This window comes from Borostomias antarcticus (genome assembly GCF_949987555.1).
Source record: "Borostomias antarcticus genome assembly, chromosome: 25".
In the NCBI taxonomy this organism is placed as follows: domain Eukaryota; kingdom Metazoa; phylum Chordata; class Actinopteri; order Stomiiformes; family Stomiidae; genus Borostomias; species Borostomias antarcticus.
Window position 1 is genome coordinate 8,316,995 of NC_140258.1, and position 12,569 is coordinate 8,329,563.

The following is a 12,569-nucleotide window of genomic DNA, read 5'->3' on the forward strand; positions in this document are numbered from 1 at the left end:
CCCTCATTTAACCTGCTTCGGCCTCTCACACCTTGTCCCTCTCATCCCCCAGTATCTGCCATGTTATCCAGTGTTTTTCCTGCTATGTTGTCCACCGTCCGTTGCCGTCCGGTTCCTCCCTCTTTCTTCCCCTCAAGTCGCTGTGGGTTCTTATCTGTCTCTGCTCTCCTGCACGCGGCATCCTGTTTGTGCCGGGGCAGGACAAACATTGTCTTTGTCTGACGCCGAAGACATTTCACAGGCTATCACGTTTTCTGCATGGGTCTGATATCTCTATAATTGGGTCCTTCCTGCTGGAGGGTGGAAGAGAGAGAGAGAGAGAGGAGAGAGAGAGAGAGAGAGAGAGAGATGGAAAGGATGGGGTGGGCTTTTAGTTTCCATGTCCTCAATAGCCCATAGGCTAATAGCAACCCCCGCAACTCTTTCCATCAGCCTATGCTGCCAGACCCGACCGCAGGATCAACAGTGTCCATATCACATATGAAAACAGGCTAAATTCATCCACTTCAGCCAAAGGCCCAAAACAGGACCAGTAATAAAATAATATGGCTATCTGCATCACAAAATATTTCCAAATCTGACTAAATCCCTCATGTACCTCTCCTATAAAAGCTCCCTTGGGCACTGACCCGCAAAGACACACTGTCCACAGCCTCCCAAAATAAACAGAAGAAAAACCACTGGGTTTCCACAACACAGAGTTAGGGCCAGACCTCACCCAGGCAGCAGTGGATGATTCATGTTCTCTAAAGCCCCTAAAACACCCTATAAGCGGAGGACTCGGGACCTGGGCCAGGAAGACTGGACATTAACAACCACAGAGCCACAGAGCCAGTCACCAGCCCAGCCAGCTGAACTGTGAGTGGTCAGGCTCTGGCCGTTGTCAGCCTGGCCTTGTAGTTCATGGCTTGAGCTCAGTTGGTGAGGACTTGAGGAGCGCAGACAGAGCAGATTTGAAGTCCCTCAGGAGCCAGATAGGTCAAGGTCACTATGTTGGTGGGTCTATTTGTCAGTGCTCACTCTGTGGTGTTGCGTATGCTTGTGTGTGCCCATGCCTGACGGCCATTTCCCATGGCCTGGCCATGTCACTGGACTCAGTTACCACCCTCTCTCCCCCCCCTCTCTCCCGCTCTCCTCATAATGTCTTCTCTCCAGTCCTCCCCTCCCTGACTATTTTCAGACATTTTCAGTTTTTTTTTTTTCTACACATCTGAACACCGACTGTTTAAAAAATCTTGAACCTCAAGACCGGGGCAACCCTAAAAGGAGATTGAGAATTCCCACGACAGCTGCTGTTTATTTGAACAGTGTCGTACTTAAATGTGTTCATAGCACAGTAAGTGGCCTCTTTTGAGGAACCCCCTCCTCTAAACACAAAGCATCTAGATTTAACATCTCTGTCACCTTGCATCGCTCCCCTGGTCCTCTGCTCACAGAAAACCCAATCAATTTTACAGATCCTGCCAAGATGTCACCTATTCACTGCTAATGTCTACCTCCATTCATCATCCCCCCACAACCACATCTCTTTGACAACCCTATTCGTCTCCACTGACCCCCCCATGAAGGAAAGATGATGGAAGACAAAAACACGTGCGCACACACACTACACACACGCGCACACACACAGGATGCAGAATGCACACTAAACATAACGAGGGAAGCATAAACAGGAATTGAGAGACAAAGTGCTGTATGAATTTCTATGTTCCAGATGCAAAAAGCACTCACGCACTCACACACGCGCACGCACGCACACACGCACACACACACAAACACCAAACCGGAAACATTCAAACAACAGTTCAAATAACATGGATATATAAAATGGATCATGGCGACACAGAATACCTTCCCCACCTCCCCTGAAGATATACATGCACACACACAAACACAGCGAGTTAGCTTCAGATGACAGAGAGCGAGGGGAGCAGCTGGAGAAGTGTCCCTGGAGTCTTGAGGTGGTCTAAGTAAATAAAGGGACAGGTCAAACAGCTGATTGATTTATTTTTGCTAGCAATTTCAAGCGCTGTAAGGCTCACACAAGGCTTTATCTCTGGTAATGAGCACTCAGCGCATGCAAACTTTGTGGGAAGCGTCCGTACTCATGTTCCACAGCAGGTACAGTAGCTGTGGTAGGAGACGGCAGCGATAGCAGTGATGTGATGATGTTTATCAGTAGCAGAGGCACACTCTGGTTTGTTTGCCTTCATAATGACCTGGCTGTTGAGAGAGAGAGAGAGAGAGAGAGGGAGGGAGTGAGAGAGGAGGGAGGAGAGAGAGGGAGAAAGAGAGAGGGAGGTAGAGGGACAGAAGGGGGAGAGAGAGGGAGAGAGAGAGAGAGAGAGAGAGAGAGAGAGAGACAGACAGCGAGAGCGCAAACATCAAGGCCCAGAGAGGAGCAGATGGGGGCAGAGGTCATCTATTCACTCGATGGTTCTTTCTTTCATACCACTTCCACTCTGTCGCTAGCTAATGAGATAAAACAGTGACTCTTCCCCCAACACACTGCTCCTCTGGATGAAGCACTTCTGGGTTAGATTTAGACCTGGGAGAAGCACTTCTGGGCAGCTATCACCACTGTCACTGTCGCCACCATTGTCATCACCAACATCACCACCACTCTCGCCAGCACTGCCCATAGACTTTTAATCCACCTCATAGTGTCTGGACCTCAGTGCACACTAGGACTGTCAAATAAATACTCAAACTTTGACTAGTCATCGACTTTGGGGGAAAAAATGCATAATCAACCTTCAAAATGTAAATTTGATTAGTAGGCTATCGCAAAGCAGCGTGAGTCACACAGCCTCCCGAGTCCCGCCCATCTTCTAATCATGCCAAAACACCACGTTGCCCGTTAGTAGACTACATATTCATTCTTTACAACATGGCCAAAAAACAGCCAAACAACCCACCCACGCACCCATCCATCCATCTACTTCCGTAATATCCAAGTGCGTCTTCTCGGCAACTGGCAGGCAACATTGTAAACAAGCACGGAATCTGATCCAGTGGACCAGCACTACAGGCTACTCCTCTTGTTTTGTTTTCAGTTGGCTAGGCTATAGCCCTAATAAAAGGATCCTGTTTGCACTAAATGTCACCCATGTTGACTGGGTATTAACTGGTTGGCACCTAATGACTATTTTTGTGCGAGGCTGTAAGCCAGCGCACCTAGGATAGTGTTTGTCCGGTTTTCACTCCCTCCCTCCCCGTGTCCAGACGACAAGACCTATCTTAATTTATCAGACATTATTTCATGTCATTTCAATTCACAGCTATTTCAGTGGCATGACTAGCTTCAGTCCTACCAGTCCTGAACAGAAACAAGCCAGCCACACACATAAGCCAGGCTGGACCTGGCCTGGTACTAGAGATTTTTATTGCTTGATTAATAGAACACTTAATTGATTAATTAATACACACACTTAATTACAGTGTAGAATGTGACAAGGAAGAACCCATTAAATGTTGGCGCAGATAAACAAATTATTTTTCACTTTCATTATTAACATTGCAAGTGTAGTGATAGGAGCTACAGTATTAATACTTCTGACTGCCCACCAGAGGGAATCAACGACTACCTCTCTCTTATAGGTAGTCGGCCTACTTCCTGCTTTCAGACAGTGCAGACGCTTCTGCTGCTTGCTCTCGCCTTTGTTTGCATTTTCTGCATTTTTCAGCTGATATTGTTGCTTTTCTTCCATAAGAAACTGTGAGCAGTGGCTCCTGGATACTTTAAAGACTCTTATATATATATATTTTTTTTTTTGAAGATTTAGTTGCCATATTTCAACGTCTTTATCATCTCCTCACGATAACGTGAGCACGGCAGCAAGATGCCCCCTCTCACTGCAGATGACTTCCACAAACTTCTGCAGAAGATTACAGTGCTGGAAACAAAAATGAACCGGTTAGAGATGAGTGTGGACGTCAATGGACTAACTGGGAACGACACCACCTTACCATGGATTCAAAACAGTACCAGACAAGCTAACACACCGCTAATTAACACCAAGGAGACTACCAAGAAACAGGAGAGCCATGTACTGGGCACTAAACCTACAAACCCTCCCTGGAACTCTCTTGGTGCAAAGCCTAAGAGAAATTCACCTCCCAGGGAAAAGGGAGAACAAGGCAGAGACCCGTCCCTGGAGAACTATGAGACTGACTGGCCTGCATTATCATCCAGGCAGAGTGCCTCTTCAACCCCTGTCCCTAGAAGGACACCGCCGTGGACAACCGCAAAAGGGAGAACCAGAAACAGATCTCGCCGACAATCAACCATACAACTGGAGAACAAATTTGCCCCACTGTCTGATGACCTGGATCACATCTCTTCTTCACACAGCAGGGTAAGGACTGAGAGTAAACCAGAAAGTAAAAGGCTACCGACTGGGCCTCAAACTCTGATTGTGGGTGACTTTACTGTAAAAGATGTGAGAAGCATGTGCGGTGAAAGCACCAAAATACTCTGCTTTCCCAAGGATACGGTTGCTGACATGACAAAAAAACTCTTGCATATCGGGGTTTCACATCCAACTGTGGAAAACATCATTGTGCACGTCGGAACAAATGACGTTGCGCAACAGCAGTCGGAAGTTCTTAAACGAGACTTTATTGATCTGCTGAACACAGTCAGCTCTCTGAAAGCGGAGGTGTTTATCAGCGGCCCTCTACCACCAGTCAGAAGAGGGGTTGAGAGATTCAGCAGACTGTTGGCACTGAACACATGGCTTACAACTGCCTGTACCACTCACTCAGTGCGCTACATTGACAATTTTCCATTTTTTTGGGAACGATACCATCTTTTTCAGAGAAATGGACTCTGCCTTAACAGGTCAGGAGTAAAACTGTTTATCTCCAATCTGTTCTATTCTCTGCGTCATCCATCTGCTCCCTCTGCCATGGTCAAGGACAAGAGACAAGAAATACCAAAACAGAAGGAAGACATATCACAACATGGCAGAAACCTTGAAGAGCTGTTGCTTCAACAAAGCTCTGATTATGGGAGACACCCGCGCCAGGAAGAAGAATCTTCACTCCCCCCCCCATCGACAACAACCCAACGATGCCCCTCCCCTCCTCCACCACGCTCACCAATCAAGGGCCTCATCAAAGCTGCCACACTGAAGCTCAGCCAAATTGATGAGCTACTGCAAGAGGGGAAGTCTCTCACTCCCCCCCTCCCACTAGCACTCACCAGCGAGGATCCACCCCCCCAAGAGCGGGAGTCTCTCACTCCCCCCCTCCCACTAGCACTCACCAGTGAGGATCCACCCCCTCCACCCCCCCAAGAGCGGGAGTCTCTCACTCCCCCCCTCCCAATAGCACTCACCAGCGAGGATCCACCCACCCAAGAGGGGGAGTCTCTCACTTGCTTCCTCTCACCGGCATCCAGCAAGCACCTTCACGCGCTGTATTACGCGCTCCCAACCGCCCTTACCCCCTGCCGGGTCCAGCCTGATAAAGGCACAGCACATTCAGTTACTTGTTTACCAAATACAGCAAGCTCTAACTGATATGTACTGGGTCCAGGCTACAAGGCTAATGGCACTCATGACCCCTTCCAGGACAAGCCAGGACCCAACGTGATGGTATCTTCCTCAATTCCTGTCTTGATAGGTAATAGAAAATCAATGGTGAATCTGCTAAGTAACAGGAAACACTCAACCGGCTCTACAAATGTATCAAATTTAGTATCTATTCCTCGTCAGCCACAAACTATCACAGAGAAATGTGCAGATAATACCCTCAGCACACTAAACTTAGCTTTATTAAATGTCAGATCTTTAACAGGAAAGACATTTTTAATCAATGATTTTATCACCAACCACAATCTTGATCTTATGTTTTTAACTGAAACTTGGCTAGACCACGGTAACAGTGCAGCTGTTCTTATTGAGTCAACTCCTCCCAACTTCAGCTTTATGAGCGAGGCTAGAGTGCATAAGAAAGGAGGTGGAGTAGCCATCTTGTTTAATGACTCCCTCCAATGTAAGCAGATGTGTTATGGACATTTTGGTTCCTTTGAATATGTGGCTCTTCAGTTGAATTCCTCTTCCCGAACGTTATTTCTAAACATCTACAGGCCACCCAAATACTGTCCAAACTTCTTTGATGACTTTGCTGAACTGTTGTCTACTGTCTGCATTGACTTTGACTGTGTGGTTATTGTTGGTGATTTTAACATCCATGTTGACAACCCTCAGGGCAGAGGGACAAAAGAGCTAGGTTGTGTCCTTGATAACTATGGACTGACTCAGCATGTGACGGAGCCCACACACAACAAGGGGCACACTCTGGACTTAATCATCACCAAAGGTCTGAATATTTCTAAGGTTCAGGTGTCTGATGTTGCGCTCTCTGATCATTCCTGTGTTTTCTTTGAGAGTACTATCTCCATGCACACAAATTCTCAATCAGAGGTTATCTCAAAACGGCACATCACTGAAAACACCAGTGAGATATTTACTCAGGCTTTCTCGTCCACACCTGCCCTCTATATGGCCTCAGTCAACGAGCTTGTAGATAATTTCAATGTTAAAATTACAAATATTATTGATGCCGTTGCGCCCACTAAGGTGAAGGTGGTCTCTGGTAAGAGAAGATCTCCATGGAGAAACGCCATGCTGGTCAGAATAGAAAAGAGAGAGTGTCGAAAATCTGAACGCAGATGGCGAAAAACAAATCTCCATGTTCATTATGACATCTATAAAGACAGACTTCGCATTTATAATATGGAGCTGAGAAATGCACGACAGACCTTCTTTTCTGACATCATCACCAAAAACCATAACAATGCGCGTGCTTTGTTTGCCACTGTTGATAGGCTGACAAACCCTCCTGTGTCAGTAGCCTCTGAACTTCTATCCACCAGGGCCTGCAATGAATTTGCCTCATTCTTCACTGACAAAATTCAGAAAATTAGACAAGCAGTTAGTGCCTCCATTCCAGGTACAAAACATGTGTCGTCACAGTGTCCACTTAAAATCAATAATTGTACCATGACACAATTTAATCCGATCAACCATAAAACCCTGGGGGACACTATACAACATCTGAAATCCTCCACCTGTTGCCTTGATGTTCTACCTACAGACTTCTTCAAAACTGTATCCAACTGCATGGCCTCTGATTTACTACAAATTGTAAACACATCTCTTCTTTCAGGTGTGTTCCCACATACCCTGAAAACTGCAGTCATCAAGCCACTCTTAAAAAAGAATAATCTAGACAGCTCACAAATGAACAATTATAGGCCCATATCAAACCTCCCATTTCTAAGCAAAATAATTGAAAAGGTTGTTTTCCAACAACTGAATAACTTCCTGGCACTAAGTAATGGCTTTGATGTCTTCCAGTCAGGATTTCGACCACATCACAGCACCGAGACTGCTCTAATTAAGGTATTTAATGACATCCATTTAAACACAGATAATGGCAAAATCTCAGTCTTAGTATTACTGGATCTCAGCGCTGCGTTCGACACGGTAGACCACAACATACTACTAGGCCGACTGGAAAATTGGTTGGGAATTTCTGGTACAGTGTTAGATTGGTTTGAATCCTACTTAAAGGACAGGGATTATTTTGTGTCTATAGGCAATTACAAATCTGAGCTGACAAAAATGACCTGTGGAGTTCCCCAAGGCTCCATCCTGGGGCCTCTTCTGTTCAACATTTACATGCTCCCACTAACTCAAATTATGGAAAACAACAAAATATGTTACCATAGCTATGCAGATGACACACAAATTTATATCACTATATCACCAGGAGACTATAATCCCATACAAGCGCTGAGTAAGTGCATTCAACAAATCAATGATTGGATGTGCCAGAACTTTCTCCAACTAAACAAAAATAAAACTGAAGTAATTGTCTTTGGAGCCAAAGAAGAACGATTAAAAGTCAGTGCTCAACTTCAATCAGTAATGCTAAAAACCACAAACAAAGCCAGAAATCTTGGTGTAGTCATGGACTCAGACCTGAATTTCGACAGCCACATTAAGTCAATTACAAAGTCAGCCTACTATCACCTGAAGAATATATCAAGGATCAAAGGATTTATGTCCCAGAAGGATTTGGAAAAACTTGTCCATGCGTTTATCTTCAGTAGACTCGACTACTGTAACGGCATGTATACAGGTCTCTCTAAAAAATCGATCAGACAGCTGCAGCTGATTCAGAACGCTGCTGCTCGAGTCCTCACTAAGACTAAGAAAGTGGAGCATATCACACCAGTACTAAGGTCTTTACACTGGCTTCCTGTCTGTCAAAGAATTGACTTTAAAATACTGCTGTTGGTTTATAAAGCACTGAATGGTCTAGGGCCAAAATATATTTCTGATCTGCTCATATGCTATGAACCATCCAGACCCCTCAGGTCATCTGGCACAGGTCTGCTTTCTGTCCCCAGAGTTAAAACAAAACATGGAGAAGCAGCATTCAGTTTTTATGCTCCACATATCTGGAACAAACTTCCAGAAAACTGCAGGTCTGCTGCAACTCTTGGTTCTTTTAAAACAAGCCTGAAGACTTTTCTTTTTGCCACTGCTTTCTAAGAGGAGCTATGTTTATCAGTATACTGCACTGTAACTTTTATTCCTGTATTCTATTTGTCCTGCTTTTTGTTTAAATGTCTATAATGACTTGCTTTTTGTTTTAATGCTTTTAATTTGTCCTGCCTTTTGTTTTAAATGTCTATAATGTCTTGCTTTTTGTTTTAATGCTTTTAATGTCTCATGTAAAGCACCTTGAATTGCCCTGTGGCTGAAATGTGCTATATAAATAAACTTGCCTTGCCTTGCCTTGCCTTGCCTTATATTCACTTTTGTTAATATCGAGATCAAGAGACATCATTCTCAAAACTAGAAAAGCCCACTCCACTTACACATTCAACTATCCATGCTGACGACATGCATCATGGGCGGAGGTCTGTGCTCTTAGGGTGCCCTGTTGTAGTTACATGATGAGACAAAGCCGCAAAAGCAGGTGGAAAATGCTCTAATCCCGATATTTACACTTAGCATTACTGTATGTTCTCTGTAACCTACAGCTTTAAATAGACTATATACAGTAGCATAGCTCATATGTAACCACTTAGACACACACATATTGCGGTTTCTGATGGCGTGTATGTTGCTTGGCACTTAAGTTACCATGTATTCGACTAAATGCTTACTAGCCTACATGCTAGCCATCTCCAGTAGTGCAGCTGGGCTGTACAAGTCGAGGAATTCCACCTGCTCTCCATCTCCCTCTGACAATGCAAACAGCGTAAGCCCTAAACCTGACAACATGAAGATTCACAGGTGGGCTTAAGTGCTACTGTTCCAGCGTACATTTATCTCCGGATACAGCTGCCTTTCCCTGTTTAAAACGTCCAATAAAAAGCAGTCATGCAGGCTCCAGACACCATCTGCCAGGCTGGTATCAGGACTGGGCTGGCATCGTAAGAGGAGCACCGGGCTGGCGAGCAAGGCAGCCTGGTGGACACTTGTCTGGAGGAGCTCCGACAGCCCACAGTGGCAGATGGCAAGGGCAGCACTTCAAATACTGTGTGGGTGAGTGTGGGGGTATGTGTGTGTGGTGTGTTCAAGGTTGGCCACTCGACAGAGATTGCCCTCCTTGCAGTGACAGAGTCACTTCACGCAGCAAGAGCAAACTCTCTATCCTCCGTCCTTATACTCCTAGACCTGTCAGCTGCATTTGACACGATAGACTACCAGATCCTCCTCTCCTCACCAGAAAGGCGTCACTGGCTCTTCACGCTCCCTGTTTGCATCCTATTTGTTGGGCTGCTCGTACCAGGTGACATGCAGAGGGTCGATGTCGGAACCAGGTAGTCTGCCTATGGGGTTCCATGAGGGTCCGTCCTGGGTCCTCTCCTTTTTTCCCTGTACACTACAGCCTGGATTACAATACTGCATTTATTGGCGTTTTCACTGAAAAAAACCTACGTTTGCGCCGAGCAATTACACTAGCCCAGCCAAAACAAAGCTCAAACCCGGAGGGCTTGGGAAACACCCGGAGCTATGTTTTACCACCCGAAATCTGGAGCTGCGTTCTAGTGTAATAGACTGATCTGTACTGTATACACTTCAAATAATAATATTCTCTCGTTCAAAGAAAAGTAACTGTCAAAAAGTTTAAAAGGTTTCTTGAGATATACTGTACCGCAATACGTGTGGGATTCTAGGGTTGCAAAGGGGCGGAAAACTTTATTTATGAATGATTTATTTATTTATTGTTTATTTATTCCGGTAAACTTTTCCGGGAAGTTAAGCTCTGGAATTTTTACATTTTTTTCTAGCCTATAGCAGCTTTTTTCAACAACTTTTTATTTTATTTTATACATTTTAGGATTTTATCTAGGGCTGGGTATCGATTCGAATTTCAAGAATGCACGATTCAATTCGATTCGGTTAGTGTTACTAAAACCTGTTTTTTTTTTAGCTGTAACCTTAATTACATGACTGCCAAGTTATGCAACACATCAATACTAGGGCTGGTTATCGATACTGATTTCCAAAAATGAATGAATGAATGAATGAACATCAGGTGGCTAGGTACTGTAAGCTGAACGCTAGCTAAGCTAGCTAGCTACGAGAGCCATCACCTTATATGAGCCATAGCCTTCTCCTCCCCTGTCCAGACAGATCAGACACTTGTTTGAGTTTGATATGCGAAAATTAACTAAATAGCTAAAACGACGGTGGGGGGTGGAAAACAACGGTGAATACATGGTGTATGCCCGAACACTGAGTAACACCGGTAACACCAACAACCGTGACAAGCCTAGTCGGTGGGAGACAATCCACGCTGTGACATCCCTACTGTTAGCGTTGGTTGGATGGCTGGATAGCTGCATTTTAGACTCACACTATTCTAGACCATGCTACTAGCCAAGAACTTGTAACTTGTAAATCACCTGTTTGACATGCTCTTTAATGGTGGTGTGATATGCGTTTTTGGGCGTGTTAGTGTGATTAGAGATTTGAACAGATCTTTATGTGCAATTTTGCATGTAATCGCAGATCGTTTTCCCGATTCGAAAACGCAGCCATGAACAAAGGCGGTAGTGTAATCCAGGCCTACATCTCTGGGTTCTGTCATTAGGCTGGCTTGGCTTCTCCTATCACTGCTAGCCAAAAGGCTGAGGTGGTGTGTGCCAAAAGGTTGAGGTGGTGTGTGCCAAAAGGCTGAGGTGGTGTGTTGCCATCATGGATGTATTAGGTTGCCATCCACTCTGAGATGTCAGCCAAGCACGCAGCTATGCGTGCCTCCACCTGTGTGTCAGAAGTGGGAAATTACATGACCTGTTGGGTGTCATCGACGTGTCATCAACGTGGCAATGAACCAACCAACGTGGCAACCAGGTCATGGTCAAGCCCTATACCCGCTCCTGACCACTGCGCTCTGCTACCTCGGGGCGACTGGTTGCCACGTCATTCCGAAGCCCCTGCGGCCGGTCGGTCGACGCGGTCACAGCTCTTCTCTGTCCTGGTCCCGCAGTGGTGGAATGAACTGCCCACTGACGTCAGGACGGCAGAGTCGCTGCCCATCTTTCACCGCAGGCTCAAAACTCACCTCTTCAAGTATTACCAGGACCCTCCCTCTTAATCGCCTATTGGGTTTATATTTTGCTACGCTTGCACTTTAGTGCACTTAGCACTAGATTATGCTGTTAGCCACTTGTTTAGAAAGGAGATGCACTTGTGAGTTCTGGTGAGTAGTAGTGCACACTGACCTCCTACGTTAAATGCAATAATAAGTCGATTTGGATAAAAGCATCTGCTAACTGACTAATGTAATGTAGTGTGTGTGTGTGTGTGTGTGTGTGTGTGTTCGTGTTTACAGTATGTGGGTGTTACTCTGTGTGTATGATCGCGGCTGATAAGAAAAGAGGTCAACGGGAGTGAACAGGAGCAAGAATCATAATTAACAACAGGTCTTATTTTACATACAAAATTTTTTCGTAAGCAATAATTAAGGCCTGGTGTTAATCATGATTCCCACTCCCGTCCACTCCTTTTGACTTTGCATTAACATGCATTTCTAATTAATTAACACTATTATTTTTCTATTGTCTCCCATCTGCTTCTTCCTAGTTGCTGCCATGGAACTATTGCCTGCTTGGGAATGTTGTAAGCTATGCCTACAGTGTGTTCTGACGTTACTCTACGCTGACCTTACTGTTCGCTGCGGCTGACAATAAAACCAGACTCCGTTGGGTTTCAAAGAGAATTACAGTTTCACTCTTCCTTTTTCTGTTAGTTAGCCATGACGCAGCTCTACAATATAAACTGCTGTGACAGTGCATTTCCACAGGAGAACTGGTCTTTATTTATTTATCGGTGTGACTGAATAAAAAACATAAAGTAATGTAAGAAAAGGTTGGCCAGAACATCAAATCAAAAGCCATTGTAACAGAGACTAGCCTTTTGGCTGATTAAACTAGCCTTTTGGCTGCTTTGAGAAAGACTCCCTCACCACTAAAGAATTAAAGAGGGAAAAAAAACGGGAAAGGGACGGGAGTGGGAGTCATTCTTGACATTTTT

The 12,569-nt window shown here is 45.0% G+C and overlaps 1 protein-coding gene across 1 annotated transcript in view; it reads right to left on the reverse strand.

The window, feature by feature from the left end:
- inpp5a (inositol polyphosphate-5-phosphatase A) overlaps positions 1 to 12,569 on the reverse strand; it is a 132,770-nt gene that overhangs the window by 103,278 nt on the left and 16,923 nt on the right. The gene's annotated exons all lie outside the window — the stretch shown is intronic.